Source organism: Bufo bufo, chromosome 2 (genome assembly GCF_905171765.1).
Source record: "Bufo bufo chromosome 2, aBufBuf1.1, whole genome shotgun sequence".
Classification (NCBI taxonomy): domain Eukaryota; kingdom Metazoa; phylum Chordata; class Amphibia; order Anura; family Bufonidae; genus Bufo; species Bufo bufo.
The window spans coordinates 535,284,465-535,304,398 of NC_053390.1; the positions used below are offsets into that span (position 1 = coordinate 535,284,465).

At 42.9% G+C, this 19,934-nt stretch overlaps 1 long non-coding RNA gene across 1 annotated transcript; it reads right to left on the reverse strand.

The window, feature by feature from the left end:
* Positions 1 to 515: 515 nt before the first annotated feature.
* LOC120991724 lies at positions 516 to 17,219 on the reverse strand. The gene is made up of 3 exons (XR_005776781.1): positions 17,059 to 17,219; positions 14,296 to 14,302; positions 516 to 525 (listed from the first exon to the last, which is right to left on the reverse strand). It is a non-coding gene; the product is annotated as an uncharacterized LOC120991724 (long non-coding RNA).
* Positions 17,220 to 19,934: the final 2,715 nt, after the last annotated feature.

Sequence of the window (19,934 nt, forward strand, 5' to 3'; positions counted from 1 at the left end):
GAACAGCGTGACACCACTGTGCACTGCACATGTGGTATGCTGGAGGGGCACTGTGAATTGTCCCTGCAGTGGAGGTTGAGGACACGGTGGAGGGTGAGGAGGCCGAGGCGGACATTGTCGCAGGACCAACAGCGTGACAACAGGGAGGCGGAAACTGTGTCACCTGACCAAGTTGCTGGTGCGACTGTGCAGGAACCACATTCACCCAGTGGGCAGTAAAGGACATGTATTGTCCCTGACCATAGTTATAGCTCCACATGTCGGCGCTGCCGTGCACTTTGGCAGACATCAACAGGATCAAGGACTGTCCGACCTTCTGTTCTACATGTGTGTGCAGGACTGGTACTGCCTTTTTGCCAAAGAAATGACGGATTGGGACTATCCACCTCTGCTCGGCACAAGCCATCGGTTCTCTGAAAGGTGCAGAGTCCATCACTTGGAAAGGGAGGGACTGCAGCACCAGCAACTTGGACAGAACACGTTCAGCTTCTGCGCCGTTGGATGAGTGCATGTATAGTGTTGTCTCTTGGCAATCGCTTCAGTGATAGATTGCTGATGGAATGACTGAAGAGGATTAGGAGGGCGTGGAGCAGGAGCATCAGGAGCAGCAGATAAAGAGAAGGACAGACAGCTCCCTTCGGCGGAGGTAGTGGAGCCTTGACTGCCTGAAATTTGCTGTGTGACACTGGGTGATGCAGCGGTTGCTGCGGAAGGCTGGACCACCACATCAGAGCCACGGTTCTTCCAGGCCACTTTATGGTAACACTGCATATGTTGACGCAGGGCCGTGGTGCCAACATTTGCACCCTGACCACGCTTCACCTTCTGCTTACAGATTCTACAAATGAATAACAAAATTAATCAAAGGGGAGCTCACTGGAATGTGGCACGGCATGCTATACCACCTAGCTGCTTAATACAGTCTTAGTGTCGGCCACCCCCACTTTGGAGTGACCACACCCCCACAGTCTCTCGGTAATTCTGCCGATCTTCAGGTATCTTCGTCCCCCCCCCCCAATTCTGGAGTGGGTTCACCCTTACAGTCTTTAACTGGCCTTTCTTTAACAGTCTCTTGGTGTCGGTCACCCCCACTTTGGAGTGGCCACACCCCCACAGTCTCTCGGTAGTTCTGCCGATCTTCAGGTATGGCCCGCCTCCAAGGCATCTGGAGTGGGTTCACCCTCACAGTCTCAGTCCCAACTTTCTTCTATCCAACGTCTGTTTCCATCTTGATGGGTGCGGTTCTCCCGTGGACAGATTAATAGGTCTTTACAAGGCAGGTCAGACTCTCAAGCGGCGATGTCACAGTACCTAAATTCTACTGCGGAGAACACCTCCGCCACACTACACCTCCAGCCCTTCCCTTAAGAACCTCACCGTTCCAGGGTTCAAGGTGGCAAATGAATGATGCCTGTCCCTATCGTGACCTAACCTTATCCCCATTCACACAAAACACATGTCACATCCCTCCCAACACCACCAAATTCCATTAAATGTGTGTACCCATAGAGACTCATGCAACCTGGCATATCTCTACACCTCCAAAGACACAGGTAGGTCGCAGACCCCTGTGTCAATGGGAAACGACTATAGGATGCAAATGTGTACAGCCAAATTATAACTCACCGCAATGCGTTGGGCGAGTTTCCCTGGGTGTAGGCTGTCACACATTTGTACCTAGAGTGTCTATGGGTACACAATACAAACATAATCAATATATATACAATACAATGTGCTATGGGGTTTCAGGGTAGTACATGTTATACGTTCCGAACCCTCATAGGAAACAAAGTGTCCATAAAATATTTGGCTACAGGACAAAGTTGGAGTTATGTCCTGAGCCTCCTCCTCCGGATAGTTCTGTAAAAGTTCTGTCTGGTTCTGGTGTATTTGGTCAGTAAGTCCCTTGACCCTCCGATTACGATGACCAGAACCAGAAGAAGTTTCACTGGGTGAAACAAGTGATAAGTTCTTCCACCCGAACGTCTCCCAAGTCTTCCTCCAGAGCATTAAAAAATGCTCCCGCTGGATTGTGGCACAGTCTTCTCTAGAACACCTCTAGGCAGAGGTCGCTTAGTTGCCAAAATCCAGTGGGATCCTCTGGAGCTTCACAACAGTGTCAGGGGGAATAGCTGGTCTCTTCTGTGGCGTCTCCTGGGTTTTTCTTCCGCTCCATATAAAATCACACCTATGGCAGAAGAAAATACCAGGCGCTCCCAGGGGAATTTCTCCCCTAACAGTGCAATTAATGTGAAAATTTCCAGCACCAATACCTTTGACCCATGGGTAGAGAAAGGCATTGAGCTGCCCTTTATCTCACAGGGCCCCTGTTCATCCCAACACTGGTGTCTGAACATCCTACCTTCAGAGGAGCGTGTCCCTCTGCACCAACAGATAAGGATGGCCACCCTACTAGGTTAGGATAACTGGAGCTCTGTGGACAAAGCACCATCTTGTTATTGATGGCACCGTATCCCCGTCCACTCGTGTGTACCCAGGCCGAGTTCCCCCTGTGATCCCATCTTGTGGAGGCCCGCAGAACCAATGGCATAGGCATGCCCTGGCTCCCCAGGCCCCCACAACACAAGAACACAGTCCACATTCTGCTGCCAAACACTCTGCGTCCAATCCCTATCAGAGCTGTGCTACTTGACCAGACTAGAATTAAGTGCGCAGCACAACATTACACCAATGTTGTCTGTCCGCCCCAGTCCCCAGCGCAACACAGTCCTACCGAAAACCTTGAGCAAAACAGTGTTATCTGTATCGATCTGAGACCCTGGCTGCCCAGAATAATATCACATCATCCTTTGTGTAGGATTTCCCATGTGAAATTATCTGCTCGCAAGCCTATACGTTCTCGATCCACAGTATAACACTGTTCCACTGCCAGGGGACACAGAATGAAACAGACAGCAGATGGGACTTACACCACTACATAAATCAGCATGGTAGAACACATCCGCAGACAAGGACTACCACCATCAACATCAAGAAAAACTCAAACAGATAACAAAAACACACAACATGGACATACACAGGGAACAAACGGTGTAACAAATAGTACAGGGGTGTCAAATGTTGCCTAGCCTAGCTTGGCCACTTTGACCCCTCAGCAGCTGGTGATGTTGCCGAGAGGTAACCCCGTTATGGCCAGGCTGACTAGACCCTACTGCACAATTTGTTACCTGGCTGATACTGTTGGACACATTGCAATTACCTGCACAAGGGCAATTCCTTGCAATGTGTCCTTTGTTCCCACACCTGAAACACGTGACTTGGTTTCCTGTCCTGTGTGTTATGTTCCCATCTGTTTCGCAGTGTCTCGCTATGTGACCTAGGCCACCACATGCAAAACATCTGATGTTTGCTCTGCATGGCCCAGGTCCATCCACACTGCAGCCGTGCTCCCTTCTCCTGAATTGTTCCATACTCAGGGACGCACTCTTCACCACAGTTGTTTTTCCCAAAGTCAGGGAAAAATCTCTGTTAGTCTGGACCGGCTTGACCTGATGATCAGACCGGTCACAGACTACTCTCCCCCCTTGTGGCCCTGCACAGGGCAACGTTTTGGGAGATTCCGACCCTGGCTTTACGGAAAAAGAAAGGGCCGGCACCAACTTGGTGATAACCTGTTGCATGCCAGACATTAGCTGGGACTTTACAGCAACCTGAGCCTTCAATTTGGCTACCGTCACGTCAGTAGAGGCAGTCCGCTCCTTGAAGGCCTTGACTTCAGTATAAGACTGAGTCAACTTAGCCTCAATTTCCTCCTTCTGCCTCTGCAGCTCTACCAACTGTGACTCTATCCTAGCCACCTGCGCATCTCGTTCAACAGTAGACTGCACATTCTCTGCCAGCTGTGCCCGCAATGCCGAAACCTGGTCCGAATTACTAGCACAGCATTGGCAGTGAATGGCCGGAGGAATTGTCTCCGTTGACTGAGACACCAGCGCCACTTCCTTTGGCTTACAGATACTAGCCTCAAACATATGAACGAGTTTGGCGAGCATCCGAAGCCGTTTGGTGGCCTTGTTCAAAACCATCCGTTTGTTAACACAAAGCTTGTCATAAGTACAAGCCTGTGCTAACAAATCGGACCACAGCATTTCTGCTGACTTGTATGTAGTGGGGAGGATGGGGTTAAATGTGCTGTGTCTGCTCAAGTGTTGCAGTGTGGGGAAGTCCATACTCACCGTTTGATGAGCGTCCATTTTCTCCTTGGGGCCGTATGCCGCTCCCACGAAGATGGATCTCCTTCAGTGACGTGTCCGCTTCTCCCTTGCAATCACTTGAGCGATGCTTGTTGGTGCTGTACTTTTCCGTGTCTTCTTCTCTTACCCCAGCGACGGTGACCGTGTAAAGCAAATACAAAAGTATTAATTCACAGAACAATTATAGATTCTCTGCAAAAGATTTTGTTTTATTTCTGGTACTCTAAGGGAAGTATCGCTTCTCCTGTAGGAATTATCGGGTCCTAGACGCTCAGACACTCCGCTGACCGCGTCTCTCCTGCCAGCTAATTCACAGTACTAGCGACCCTCAACCTTAAGACCAAAAATAAGCGCAAAATCCACGCAGTGGGCCTGGCTCGCCAATGTAAAGGGGGAATATTAATCACCAATATTTATGCAAATATCGATAATTACTATTCATAAATGGGAGGAGCCATCTAGTGATAACTCCGCCCATTTATGCCTTTATATAATAACAACAATACCTTCGCTATACTTTACACTGATCACAATGCTAGCTGCATGCGCCTTACTAAACTAACTATCGCCAATAACCACACGCCACACAGATAGTTATAAACCAAACACAGTATTTATTACTAACAATACACTACGCACGCAATACTAACAATACAGCACTAAATATACAATCCTAAACTACACTACACATTCCCAATTCCACCCATCAACTAACTACACAGTTCACACATACAAGTAATATTAACAATAACCCACCCATCTGTACTCACTGTCCCTACGGGGTTAACGGTGGCACTGCAAGGGAGTGCAGGCCACAGACACTATAGATTCAGCACTGCAAGGGTTACTTGCAAGTGAGTGCTGAGGTTTACCAGGGGTACAGCAGGGATCAGGGACACAGCAGGGAGTGGGGGTAATCAGGGGTACTAATAGGGCCACAGGATCAGGGGTACAACAGGGGAATACAATAAGGCAAGGGTTTGGGGGATCACAGGATCAGGGGTACAAACAAGGATACAATAAGGCAAGGGTTTGGGGGATCAGGGTGTCCAGTAATAGATACAGTGGGGGTAACCACAAATACAATCAGGGGAACCAGTGGCACAGGATCAGGGGTACAAACAAGGATACAATAAGGCAAGGGTTTGGGGGATCAGGGTGTCCAGTAATAGATACAGTGGGGGTAACCACAAATACAATCAGGGGAACCAGTGGCACAGGATCAGGGGTACAAACAAGGATACAATAAGGCAAGGGTTTGGGGGATCAGGGTGTCCAGTAACACGGCAAGGGTAAATCAGGGCCCAGGGTACACATCAGGGGCAAGGGTTATAAGGCAGGGCCCAAGGTGCACATCAAGGACACAAATATAGGGGTTACAGGACCAGGGGTGATACTTAGGCCTTATCCAGGTGGTCATCATGGAGCTCCTCTCTCCTATGCGTCTCTGAATCTAGTCTGGTTGCAAGAGAGGGCACCTCTGTCCGGTTCGGGGTTTTATAGCCCAAAAGCAACCCCCTCCTCCTTCCTCAGGCATGTGACATCATAGTGTGCCTTAGTCCCCCCTCCTAGTCCCAAAAATGCTGGGAGTAATGGGCATGGCCATGGGGCAGAGGTGTGGAAAAACAGGTCTTTGATGTCTCTGATTAGAAGGTCCCCTCACAACGGTGCCACAGAGTCTGATTGCTTTGGGCCTGAACAAAAGGGGACTAGATGAGATGCTAATCAGCTGTTATCCTACAGGCTATCAGCACAAGTTTTTCTCTAAACAACTCTGTTGATAACAGTTGGAATTGCATATATGCATATATATATCCACAGATGCTTGGGGGCACATCTATAAACACATACAAAACCGGGAGTATGAATGGGCAGCAATAAGCCCACATACATACTGTCATGCTGACATAAGTGTATATACATAGACACGTGTGCAAATACATACACACATATCTATATATACACACACCCTCGCATATATCTGGGGCATCACATACAGGGGACATATATAAGGGGGCACATATATATACTAATATAAGGGGGATTATAAGGGGGCACAGCTTCCAGGGACCACATATTTCCCACAGGGGCCAGCATGAGCCCCTGGGGATCACCATGGGCATCACCCCATGATGCGGTGGTTAATGTATGCATATATATACCATACATGCCCGCACGTGTTTGCAGGCATGCATGGATATATATGCACACGTCTCAACCGTTCCTCAACATACAATTATTAATAAATGGCCGGCTATTTCTCAACCACGCATCCACATTTATTGTTACTTATTAAAATTACATAAAATGTACATCCAACATCATGATCTATATAAAAACACAATGAAAATAAATAAAAAATAAACATATAATGGTATACAGTCGTGGTCCCTCCTCTATAAGCAGGTAGTGCGGAGCTCACGCACTACTCCAGAATAAATATGTTCCACAGCAGGTTTAGGAGAAGCTAGAAAAGTAACTAGTAGATACGGACTTTCTCACTATAATGTTCTTAATTATTTTGCCATAATGCTGTTGTAGCCATTAAGTATATCAATGCAGAAATATAGTCCTATAGTTGATACTTATTGAAACAATCTCGTATAGAACACATGATGGTGAACAAGTGGTTTTGCAGTCTCTATTTGATGTACTTGGCAAATAGTACAAATGATGTATGCTGTGCTCAAACAGATTGTAATGTCGACAGCTTACCGGGCATATCGCTGCACTCGGCGATGATTAATACATAAGTGGCGTTGCCTGCATCGCACCTGTCTTGCAGAGCGCTTGCAACTTCATTTGTATATGCGCTAGTGCCGGCACTGTTTTATGGCTCATGTGGGTTGATGACTTAACCACGCTGGCTTTTCTTCTTGGTAGCGAGATTCCTTTTTTGATATAGAAGTTCGTACTCCGTATATGCTGCTGTGTAGAATACCAAACGCCTTTCGAAACTGCACAGGTTTCTTCTTCAGTGGTCAAAGGTATGATTAAGAATAAGAGACAAACAATTGTTTTCTATATAGGGACCAAGCGACTTTCAAAATGTGGACTGGACTTTAACACCTGAATATTTTTGGTTAAAACTTGGACTGGACGATGATTATTTTCTTATATGCAACATATTCCGACATCAAATGCCATTGGTTTTCCCATAGTATCTACACTCTCCAATTTCCATTTATAAAGTATTTGTTTCATATAGCACATATACAGCGATTCACATTTATAACTTTGTAGGAGTCGCTGACTTCCATATAATGGATGCATATTGCTTGAAGCATATAATTGGATCCTATTCACATATTGCGGTTTATGCTTCGTTCATCATTTTCTTCTTACATATAGTTACAATTTGAAATCTCAAAAATACTAATGAATGAAAATAATAAAAACTGAAATATAAATAAAATAAAAGTTAAAATGAAAAAAAAAAAATCAAAAACAATTATAATAATAAATGATAAAAAAAAGTAAAGTATAAAAATATAAAAAATGGCTGGAGGTTAGGGTTGTCTCCAGTTGTTATATGGCTAGTGGGAGGATGCAGGACATGTCACAGCGCTGGAAAACAGCCGGGCAGCGATATGTCGTGTAAACCTTACACCAACCCAATTCCAGAAAGCCAAAAAACTCCATTTCTGAATTGAGTCCCCAAGGTGCCATCGATCCGAACTCATAAATCATTCTGGATTCATATCTCAACATTTTTTTGATAAAATCCCCCCCCCTCCAATCTTTCTTGACTGTCTGTATTGCTGCATATTTTAAACCTGTTGGATCATTGGTATGATATAGATTAAAATGCTGTGATAAAGAATGTTTTTCGTATTCTTTTTTAATGTTACTTGAGATTCAAGTCTTTAATAGTCTTACCGTACGTCCAATATATTGTTTAGCGCATATATATTACTGCTTCACTATTACATGTTAATGTTTGTTTTCTTAATTTCCCACTTAAACATATTTGCCTTAGATACTATAGTAGTCGTTTTTCTGTCAAAATTGGTAGTTTTGCAATTACTACATATATTTTCTCTAAGAATTGGGCCTTCATCAATTCCACCTCTTTTTCAAATTGGTCCTCCTGGATACAGTTTCTTTTAAGTTGGCAAAACTGACTAAATGGCACATTTAGTAACCACTGGGTCAAATGACAGCTAGTGTTCAGTATAAAACAGTTTTTTGCTACTGATTTTTGATAAGTGCTACATATAAATTTTCATCTTTTTACTTCTATATTTAGGTCTAAAAACTGTATTAACTGTTTACTTATATTAGATGTGAATCTTAAATTGAACTTGTTACTGTTTAGGTCTTCTATGAACTTAATTAACTCCTCATGAGTGCCTTGTGAAACCAAAATCACGTCGTCAATATACCACCGCCATAGTACCAGACTCGTCCCCAGCTTAGGTGTTATCACGGTTTGTTCCCATGCTGCCATAAACAGATTAGCATAGCTGGGGGCGAATCTGATACCCATGGCAGTACCGGTTAAATGCAAATAATAATTAAACCCAAAATAAAAATAGTTGTGAATGAGGACATATCTAATGCTGTCCAATATATACTGTATGTGCTCTATTTTTAGGTCATTTTTTTGAGTTAATATTTTTGATACTGCCTGTATGCCCTGTTCATGATTGATACTAGTATATAACATACTAACATCAAGTGTTGCCATAATCCAATATAGATTTACATATGAAATTTTCTAATAATTTTGCCACCGTTGTGGTGTCTTTGAGATATGATGGAGTATCTTTAACGTACGGTTGTAAATAATTATTCAAATAATGTGATAGATTGCATGTCAGTGAGCCGATTACCGAAACAATTGGTTGATTTATTGGATCCTTATGCAATCTAGGGATACAATAAAATATTGCTAACCTTTTTGGGGTACCCAATATAAAATCTTGTTCTTTTTAATTGAGTATACCTATTTCTTTAGCTTTCATACATATATATTTTAATTCTAATTCTTTCTCATATGTTGTTATTGGATCTCCTGTCTAATGCTGTCTAATGCATTCTTCATACTTCTCAGTATTTAGAAACACAATTGCTCCGCCTTTATCGGAGGTGCAAATGGTGATTTGCTGGTTCTTTTGAATATCTTTTAATGCTTATATTTCCTCTATAGTTAGATTGCTCTTTTTAATTTTAGTTGTCAGCTTTCTGATATCAGCTTCAACTGCTCCTTTAAATGCCAACAATTCCTTTCCCAATTCTTGTTTAGGATACATTTTTTATTTCACCTTTAGGTCCACATGCTTATATGTGGATAGTGGAGCAGGGAGACAGGGAAAGGAAAATGCAGCGGCACTACTTGCAAAACACCTATGCCTTCGTGCGTCCGTGTCAAATCCAGGGGAGGCAGCCGTGATGTGGGACCCAGCTGGAGGTGGTGCTCAGCGTGATAAAGTGGTAACTGGATAAAAATTGAGAAAGAGACGCGGCACTCACCGGACTTCTGAATGCTGGTGACTGTTTATTACAGGTACGACATCATGCGCAGGCAGGGGGGGCGGGATGGCCACAATCTGCGTCGGCGGCGACGGCCGTTTCGCGCTGGGATAGCGCTTCTTCTGGCCGGATATATATCCGGCCAGAAGAAGCGCTATCCCAGCGCGAAACGGCCGTCGCCGCCGACGCAGATTGTGGCCATCCCGCCCCCCCTGCCTGCGCATGATGTCGTACCTGTAATAAACAGTCACCAGCATTCAGAAGTCCGGTGAGTGCCGCGTCTCTTTCTCAATTTTTATCCCCTTATATGTGGATATCACTGTGTCGTGATGTATAATCGGATTTTTTATTTAAAAAAATTTACAACAGAGTTTTTTTTATATATTTCTCAATACCGATATAGACATCACATTTTTTTAGGGGTGCATTTGGGGCAAATTTAAGTCCTTTATTCAAGAATTTATTTGACCTTTGTTTAGTGTAGCTGTTCCTAAATTTATAACGTTGTGTCCGTCATTTTCCAAATTTTCGATTTCATACCTTCGTTTATATCTCCCCCTTCATGTTCTCTTTTTTTTTCCGGAGTTTGAATTGTTTGTGTATGAATTTTTGCTATTTGCTATGTTTTTCTCTACTTGTGCAGGGTGTGTCATAAAGGTTGCCAGGATTTGTTATGTGAATGTGTTGGGTATTGTGAGAGATGTTTGATCTATAGATTGAATGTGATCTTTTTTGACCAATTGTGCTGGTGTATGTATCTTGGTTTTTTGGGGAGAAATTTTGTGTGTACTCTGTGATTCTTGAGTTGTGTCTGTTGATTTTATAGTGTTTTTTTCCTAAAAAAGGACTAGCTAGACTCTGGAACCTATTTTGAGTAGGTATGTTGATCTGATTTTCCTGTACTGTCTCATTCATTGTGGGTGCTGTTACCTTCGATGTATTTTGTTTCAATAAGTATCAACTATAGGACTATATTGCTGCATTGATATACTTAATGGCTACAACAGCATTATGGCAAAATAATTAAGAACATTATAGCGAGAAAGTCCGTATCTATTAGTTACTTTACTAGCTTCTCCTAAACCTGCTGTGGAACATATTTAAACTGGAGTAGTGTGTGAGCTCCGCACTACCTGTTCATAGAGGGACCACGACTGAATACCATTATATGTTTATTTTTTATTTATTTTCATTGTGTTTTTATATAGATCATGATGTTGGATGCACATTTTATGTAATTTTAATGGGTAACAATAAATGTGGATGCGTGGTTGAGAAATAGCTGACCATTTATTGATAGATTCTACAGTCATGGCCAAAAGTTTTGAGAATTACATAAATATTGGAAATTGGAAAAGTTGCTGCTTAAGTTTTTATAATAGCAATTTGCATATACTCCAGAATGTTATGAAGAGTGATCAGATGAATTGCATAGTCCTTCTTTGCCATGAAAATTAACTTAATCCCCAAAAAACCTTTCCACTGCATTTCATTGCTGTCATTAAAGGACCTGCTGAGATCATTTCAGTAATCGTCTTGTTAACTCAGGTGAGAATGTTGACGAGCACAAGGCTGGAGATCATTATGTCAGGCTGATTGGGTTAAAATGGCAGACTTGACATGTTAAAAGGAGGGTGATGCTTGAAATCATTGTTCTTCCATTGTTAACCATGGTGACCTGCAAAGAAACGCGTGCAGCCATCATTGCGTTGCATAAAAATGGCTTCACAGGCAAGGATATTGTGGCTACTAAGATTGCACCTCAATCAACAATTTATAGGATCATCAAGAACTTCAAGGAAAGAGGTTCAATTCTTGTTAAGAAGGCTTCAGGGCGTCCAAGAAAGTCCAGCAAGCGCCAGGATCGTCTCCTAAAGAGGATTCACCTGCGGGATCGGAGTGCCACCAGTGCAGAGCTTGCTCAGGAATGGCAGCAGGCAGGTGTGAGCGCATCTGCACACACAGTAAGGCGAAGACTTTTGGAAGATGGCCTGGTGTCAAGAAGGGCAGCAAAGAAGCCACTTCTCTCCAAAAAAAACATCAGGGACAGATTGATCTTCAGCAGAAAGTATTGTGAATGGACTGCTGAGGACTGGGGCAAAGTCATATTCACCAATGAAGCCTCTTTTCGATTGTTTGGGGCATCTGGAAAAAGGCTTGTCCGGAGAAGAAAAGGTGAGCGCTACCATCAGTCCTGTGTCATGCCAACAGTAATGCATCCTGAGACCATTCATGTGTGGGGTTGCTTCTCATCCAAGGGAGTGGGCTCACTCACAATTTTGCCCAAAAACACAGCCATGAATAAAGAATGGTACCAAAACACCCTCCAACAGCAACTTCTTCCAACAATCCAACAACAGTTTGGTGAAGAACAATGCATTTTCCAGCATGATGGAGCACCGTGCCATAAGGCAAAAGTGATAACTAAGTGGCTCGGGGACCAAAACGTTGACATTTTGGGTCCATGGCCTGGAAACTCCCCAGATCTTAATCCCATTGAGAACTTGTGGTCAATCCTCAAGAGGCGGGTGGACAAACAAAAACCCACTAATTCTGACAAACTCCAAGAAGTGATTATGAAAGAATGGGTTGCTATCAGAACTTTGTGAAAACTAATATTTGTGTCATTCTCTAAACTTTTGACCACGACTGTACATATGGCCATGTTCACTTCCTCCGGCGGCTTAACAAAAAACTGCCACACCGCCGAGTAGGTGATTTTATTCGCAAGACTATGCACTGACTGATTTATACCACCGCTGCCTCCGCGAACCCGTGCTCAGCTACTTCACAGGCAGGTAGGCTCCTGCGAAGCGTGTGGTCTAACCCGGGCACGTTTGGCTCTAGACCTCCAACTGCTGCCACCCTTGCTGGCTCTGCTGCTGCCTCACGGTCAAGCTGCCACCTTCTTATCCCGATGATGATGAAGCCCCTTAGTCACCCGGCCCAAGTGCGATCAGCTACATCATCATCATTGAGTACTGTCTGCACGTTACTGATGTCCTCCTCAACCGTCTCTGGGTCAGGACCCTGACCACTCGCAACACCAGCTCCCATGCAACTCTCCTCATCACAACTTGCCCGCCTAGTGGAGGAAGCAGCAGCTGTCTCCTTCAGATCTTGGCTGGGCAGTATCTGCTGACTGTCTTTTAGTAGCTCGTCCTCATTGTATAGTGGAGCTGAGCCCACAGCATACAATACTTCTCTGGCTGAGGAAACAGAAAAGGACAGAGGCAGGTTGTGGACAGGTGAGGGCACAGGGCCTGCTCACGGGCCATGCCAACTAAGTGTCGTGGTCAGAGGAACCCACCGACTCTTGGCTGGGGGTGTCTGATGTCACTTGGGATGAAGTGGATGACCGACTCAACCATTTAAGAACCGCTGGTCAAGACATAACAGCTAGATGACACCGGGAGCTCAGGCCTCTTGCTGCGATCCCTGCTGCCACACCCCCTAACTCTGCTGCGACCTCTGCTTGCACCAGAAACATTTAGGCCTCTGCCACTCCCCTGTGCAGGGCATGGCACTTCTCTGTCTGACATACTGTTAGATCAAATAAATAAATAGGAAATTAAAACACCGCAAAAACCTATGTAATTTTCTCACGTCAGCACACAACGGCAAATAAGCCCTTTTTTTACCACTAATAAATGCCAAAAAGGGCTGTAATTTTCTTACTTCACCACACAACGGCAAATACTTTTTTTGTGCCACTAATACATGCCAAAAAGGGCTTTAGAACATATAACTGCACCGCTGAATGGCAAATAGGCTTTTATTTTTTTCCAATTACACACGACACAAAAGGATTTAAAACAACTGCACTGCTGACCGGCAAATATATTTTTTCTTTTTCAACTAATACACTGAACAAAAGGCTTTAGAACATATAACTGCACTGCTGACCGGCAAATATATTTTTTATTTTTCCACTAATACACGCCATAAAAGGCTTTAGAACAGATAACTGCACCGCTGAACAGCAAATATATATTTTTCTTTTTCCATTAATACATGCCAAAAAAGGCTTTAGGACAGATAACTGCACCGCTAATCGGCAAATATATTTTTTCTTTTTCCACTAATACGTGCCACAAAAGGCTTTAGAACATATAATTGCACCGCTGAGTGGCAAATATATTTTTTCTTTTTCCACTAATACGCGCCACAAAAGGATTTAGAACAGATAACTGCACCGCTGAATGGCATATATTTTTTGTTTTTCCACTAATATACGGCACAAAGGGCTGTATAACATATAACTGCACTGCTGAATAACAAATATATTTTTATTTTGCCACTAATATATGCCACAAAAGGCTTTAAAACAGATAACTGCACCGCTGAACGGCAAATATATTTTTTCTTTTTCCACTAATACGCGCCACAAAAGGATTTAGAACAGATAACTGCACCGCTGAATGGCATATATTTTTTGTTTTTCCACTAATATACGGCACAAAAGGCTGTATAACATATAACTGCACTGCTGAATAACAAATATATTTTTATTTTGCCACTAATATATGCCACAAAAGGCTTTAAAACAGATAACTGCACCGCTGAACGGCAAATATATTTTTATTTTGCCACTAATACATGCCACAAAAAGGCTTTAGAACATATCACTGCACCGCTAAACGGCAAATATATATTTATATTTTTTTCACTAATACATGCCACAAAAGGCTTTAGAACATATAACTGCACTGCTGATCAGCAAATATATTTTTTTCTTTTTCGACTAATACACGCCACAAATGATGACAAAAAGGGCTTTAGAACATATAACTGCACCACTGACCTGCAAATATATTTTTTCTTTTTCAACTAATACACGACAAAAAGGGCTTTAGAGCATATAACTGCACCACTGAACGGCAAATATATTTTACTTTTGCCACTAATACATGACAAAAAGGGCTGTAATTTTAGCACTTCACCACACAACGGCTAATAAGCCCCTTTTTTCCTACTAATACAACTCAAAAAATGCTTCAGAACATATAAATGCACCGCACAAGGGCGAATAAGACGTTGAAATATTTCCTTGTTATAAACCCTGTTGATGCCCGTTTCAAACAGGACTTGCACCCTGAAAATAAGAACTGTTTGCTGGAATTACAGAGCTGCATAATGGCAATTTAGATCCCAGTCTTTGCAGCAAGGTGCAATAGGATTGTTCCTATTACCCAGGCTGTAACCTCCCCTACTGATCCCTGTTCAACATAAATGCTGTGGAATGATTCCTCGCTATCCTTTCCCTACACCATGAATAAACTTGCCCTGCACTTATAACTCATTTTTTTAGCTCAATTAAGTTTTTTCTAACACTGTTCCAGCACCTGCTGACATCTCTCCCTGCACTGGTAAATGGCAGAATCGAAGATGTCTATTTATAGGGCTGTGACATCACAGGGCTGGCTGGCTGCTGAGTGGCTGCATGCATGGCATTATGAGTGATCCTGCCTTCCCAGAGTTGCTTTCTCTTTGTCTTCACACGTGCAGCAGCCATTTTAGGAAATGCACGAAGCGCAAGGAAATTCGGCTTCATTGTGAATCAAATTTGTCCTGAAATTCGGATCGAATTCCACTTCGTCAGCTTCGATTCACTCATCTCTAGTTGTGATATATATTTTGTTCATTTGCACTGTATTTGCGAGGCTCTGTGGAAAGGGTAAATAAATACTAAGAGACTTTTGGGACTTTGACTGAGAAGCTGGTAATTTTCCACAGCTGCCATAGGATTTAAAGAAGAGCATGTTTTAGAGAGAAAAAGTCAGACTTGTTTACCAGCAAAACCAGACAGACTGACCTTTTGAATGTCTAATTTTAGCTATGTTGTTATGTCTGTAAACTTGTTTGTGTCTGAAAAAACAGCTTTGTCATTGTCATTGAAGTTCTAATGTAAGTCTATGAGAAACGAAAAATATAACAACGTATCTGCTTGTGCTGAGTTTCTCCACTCCTCTCACTAGAAATGGTATATAAGGAGAGCAGTCAGAGCCCCTAGTGTTCTGCAGTTAGGGAACAGTGCTCAGAAGAGTGCACCCTGCCAGACTATTGAGTGACCACAAGATGCTGAGATAAGGATACTCTGCCACAGACCCTGGATCACCAGCCTTTGACCAGTGTACAAGCCTTTGAAGAGAGAGAGAGGGACATCTAGCTCAGGCCTTTCCTCAGCATCAAACCCTTTTTCTGCCAGGGCGGAGAATGTAGAAACCAGGCCTATGCCTCGCCTATTGTTTTGCACCTAAATTCCTCCAGTAAAGAAGCACTCTGGTTTACTGCAGACCCTGACTCTGTGGACTTATTTCCCATTGGGGTGCACCATGCCTAACCATCGCTTCCAGAGAGCAGCAACGCGTGGTGACAGCTTGACGGTGTCCAGCATAGCATAGCATTGGGGCCATTCCAAACCCGGCCACTGCATTCTTCTTTGCAAAATAGCTCAAACTCAGTTGGATGAGAGAGTCTGTGAAAAGCTATTTTCAAGTCTTGCCACAGATTCTCAATGGGATTTAGGTCTGGACTTTGGGCCATTCTAATACATGAATATTATTTGATCTAAACCATTCCATTGTAGCTCTGGCTGTATGTTAGGTTTGTCCTGTTGGAAGGTGAACCTTTGCCCCAGTCTCAAATCTTTTGCAGCCTCTACCAGGTTTCCCCCCAGGATTGTCCTTTATTTAGCTCCACCTATCTTGTCATCAACTCTCACCCAGCTTCCCTGTCCCTGTTGAAGAAAAGAATCACTATAGCATGATACTGTATCCACCCTGTTTAACGATGGGGATGGTGTGTTCAGGGTGATGCGCGGTGTTCTTTTTCCACCAGACATAGCATTTTGCATTTAGGCCAAAAAGTTCAACTTTGGTTTTATCTGACCAGAGCACCCTTTTCCACATATTTGCTGTGTCCCCTACATGGCTTGTGGCAAACTGCAAACAAGACTTCTTATGGCTTGCTTTCAAAAATAGCTTTCTTCTTGCCACTCTTCCATAAAGGCCAGATTTGGGGAGTACATGACTAATAGTTGTCCTGTGGACAGATTCTCTCACTTTGGCTGTGGAACTCTGAAGCATCTCCAGAGTGACCATAGGCCTCTTGGCTGCTTCTTTAATTAGTGCTCTCCTTGCCTGGGATGTCAGTTAAGGCAGACGACCATGTCTTGACAGGTTTGCAGTTGTGCCATACTCCTTCCATTTTCGTATAATGGATTGAACAGTGCTCCATGAGATTTTCAGTTTAGAATATTTTTATAGAACCTAACCCTGCATAACACTTCACAACTTTATGCCTGACCTGTCTGGGGTGTTCATTGGTTTTCATGATGCTGTTTGATCACTAATGTCCACTAGCAAACCTCGGAGGCCTTCACAGAACAACTGTAATTAGACTGAGAATAAATTACACACAGGTGGACTCTATTTACTAATTAGGTGACTTCTGAAGACAATTGGACAAACTGGATTTTATTTAAGGGTATCAGAGTATAAGGGGCTGAATACAAATGCACGCCACATTTTTTTTATTAAGTATTAAGGATAGGCCATCAATAATAAAAGAGTGGACAACCCCTTTTATGCCAAAATAGTACTTTCTCAGTACTAGTTGGCATCTGATTTTTACTGACAATTTTTCTGCAGTAGAAACCTCAATACATGTTATTGCCTTTCCTCTACTGAAAAACATTTTGCCTATTATACATCAATATGCCTATCAATATTTAGTTTATTCATTTTTATTAACTTTCTTGAAATATATATTTAAATGCTGTAATATTATGAATTGATAATGAAATACTTGACTATGATATAAATGAAATAAAATGTAGTAATCTCAATTACATCCATTGCCTAAAGTACTTTCCAGGAAGTCCGGTTTCCCACTTGCAGAATATTGTACTTTCCAGAATAATGTGTATATTAAAATATTGATGTTCTTAAAGTATATTAAGATAATTATTACCATTTAGATTCCCCAATTAGAAGATTATGAGACGCACAATAAGTTGTAAGAAAGGTATCATAAAATCAAATGATCTTGTGTTGCTAGAGCTATGAAATGATGATACCTTAAGTATTATATATGACATCATTTTTAAACTATTTTATCAGTGTTTGGATAGGAAATAAAAATAAAGAGCAAACTACTGTATGCTGTAGGCCTTGATCACAATAGTACACCAAACCTGACACCAAACATATACAGATACAGTGGGGGAGTAGCCATGAGTGTGGGTTTTTCTTAATTTTCTGCAGCCTTCCTTCTCTCTGGCACTTATTAAAAAAATGTATAACCCCTTTGAAGCTTTGAAATATAAAGAAAAAGATTAGAGTTAGCTTTGTAAAAAATGCTATACAAAAAAAGACTAAAAAAGTATGACTTTAAGGGAGACGTGGCCTGGAAAAAGCTCCTTCTCGACACAAATAATATGGCAGCACAGCTACTGTTCACAAAATTGCATCTGAACAAACCACATTAGTTCTGAAACCATATTCTTTGTACTGATAAGGTGTTTGGTCATTATGCACAGTACCATGTAAGTGTTACAAACAGCAGGAACTTCCTGTTACATAATTACATACTATGGTTAAAACAAGACACAAAAGCATCAAGTTCAACCAAGGTATGGGAGGGGATGTGAATTTATGAAAGAGGAGTGAAAACACTTTGAATCCAGAGGAAAAAAACTGCCTGGTTTGAGAGCTGCACTTATACAAGCAGACAAACAACACGAGTTTGGGAGCGTTCGCATGTTAAAGTTCAAGTGTGTGTTTGTATTAAGTGTGTGACTTTAGATTAGGTGACTTGAGATTCAGGTAATTTAGGAGGGGACTACAGTAAGTTAGATTCTTATCACTGAACCATATTGTATTGTTTCTCTTTTCTTGCATAATACCCATTTAGTATGTGTTCCCTTATTGACAGGGCAGTCCTGTGCACATCTTATCTATTGTATGCAGTCCTGGAACAGCCGTTTGAGGGTCCATACCTTTGTTCAAAATATGAGCAAATTGCCCGTTTGGAATCGCACATCGTGTATCTAACCGGGCGAGTTTCAACACTGAGAAGCGTTGACAATTTGGAAAAGAGTTTGCAGCTCACTGAGCAAGCAATCTATGGGGTAGATATGATGGGGGGTGGGTGGTAGCGAGGAGGCTCAGGAAAGTGAGGTAGCTAGCTGGATAACAGTAAGAAAGCAGGGTAGAGTGCCAGGGAGGCTAGCCCTGATCTGACACACCCCAACAAGTTTGCAAGGTTGGCAGATGAGGGGGACGTCAGTTCAGGGAGAGCACTGCTGTAGCTGGACCCTTCCTCTGCCAGTCAAGGGAATGTCAGCTCCAGTAAGCAGGGGACCAGGAAAGCAGGGAGAGGCCAGACAGGTGCTGGTAGTGGGAGACTCAATTATTAGGGGTACAGATAGGGCGATCTGTCACAAAGACCGGGATCATCAAATGTTGTGTTGTCTTCCTGGCGCTAGAGTTCGACACATCGTGAATCGGGTTAACAGATTACTGGGAGGGGCTGGAAAAGATCCAGCAGTCATAGTCCATATCAAAACCAATGACAATGTTAGAGGTAGGTGGAGCATCCTTAAACATTATTTTAGGGATTTAGGTCACAAGCTTAGGGCAAGGACCTCAAAGGTAGTGTTTTCCAAAATACTACCTGTATCACGATCCACACAAGAAAGGCAGCAGGATATTAGGGAGGTTAACAAGTGGCTCAAAAACTGGTATAGGAAGGAGGGGTTTGGGTTCCTGGAGTACTGGGCCGACTTCTCTGTCAGCTACAGGCTTTATCATAGGGATGGGCTGCACCTCAATGGGGTAGGGGCAGCTGTGTTGGGGGAGAAGATTGCTAGAAGGCTGGAAGAGTGTTTAAACTAGAAACTGGGGGAGGGTAATTACGTTATAGGATGGGAATATAGTGCAGATAGAGACCGGGGGCAAGGTAATAGGACTGGGGGAGGAATGGAAGGAGAGACTAGAACAGTTCAGAAGGAAAAGTGTAGGGTAAAAAATATACATAAACCTCTTAATTGTATTTATACTAATGCCAGAAGCCTGACTAATAAAACTGGTGAAATTGAATTAGTGATGTGTGAGGAGGACTATGACATAGTGGGTATAACTGAGACATGGCTGTATGATAGCTATGACTGGGCAGTTAATGTACAGGGTTACTTTCTGTTTAGAAAGGATTGCAAAAAACAGAGAGGGGGAGGGGTCTGCC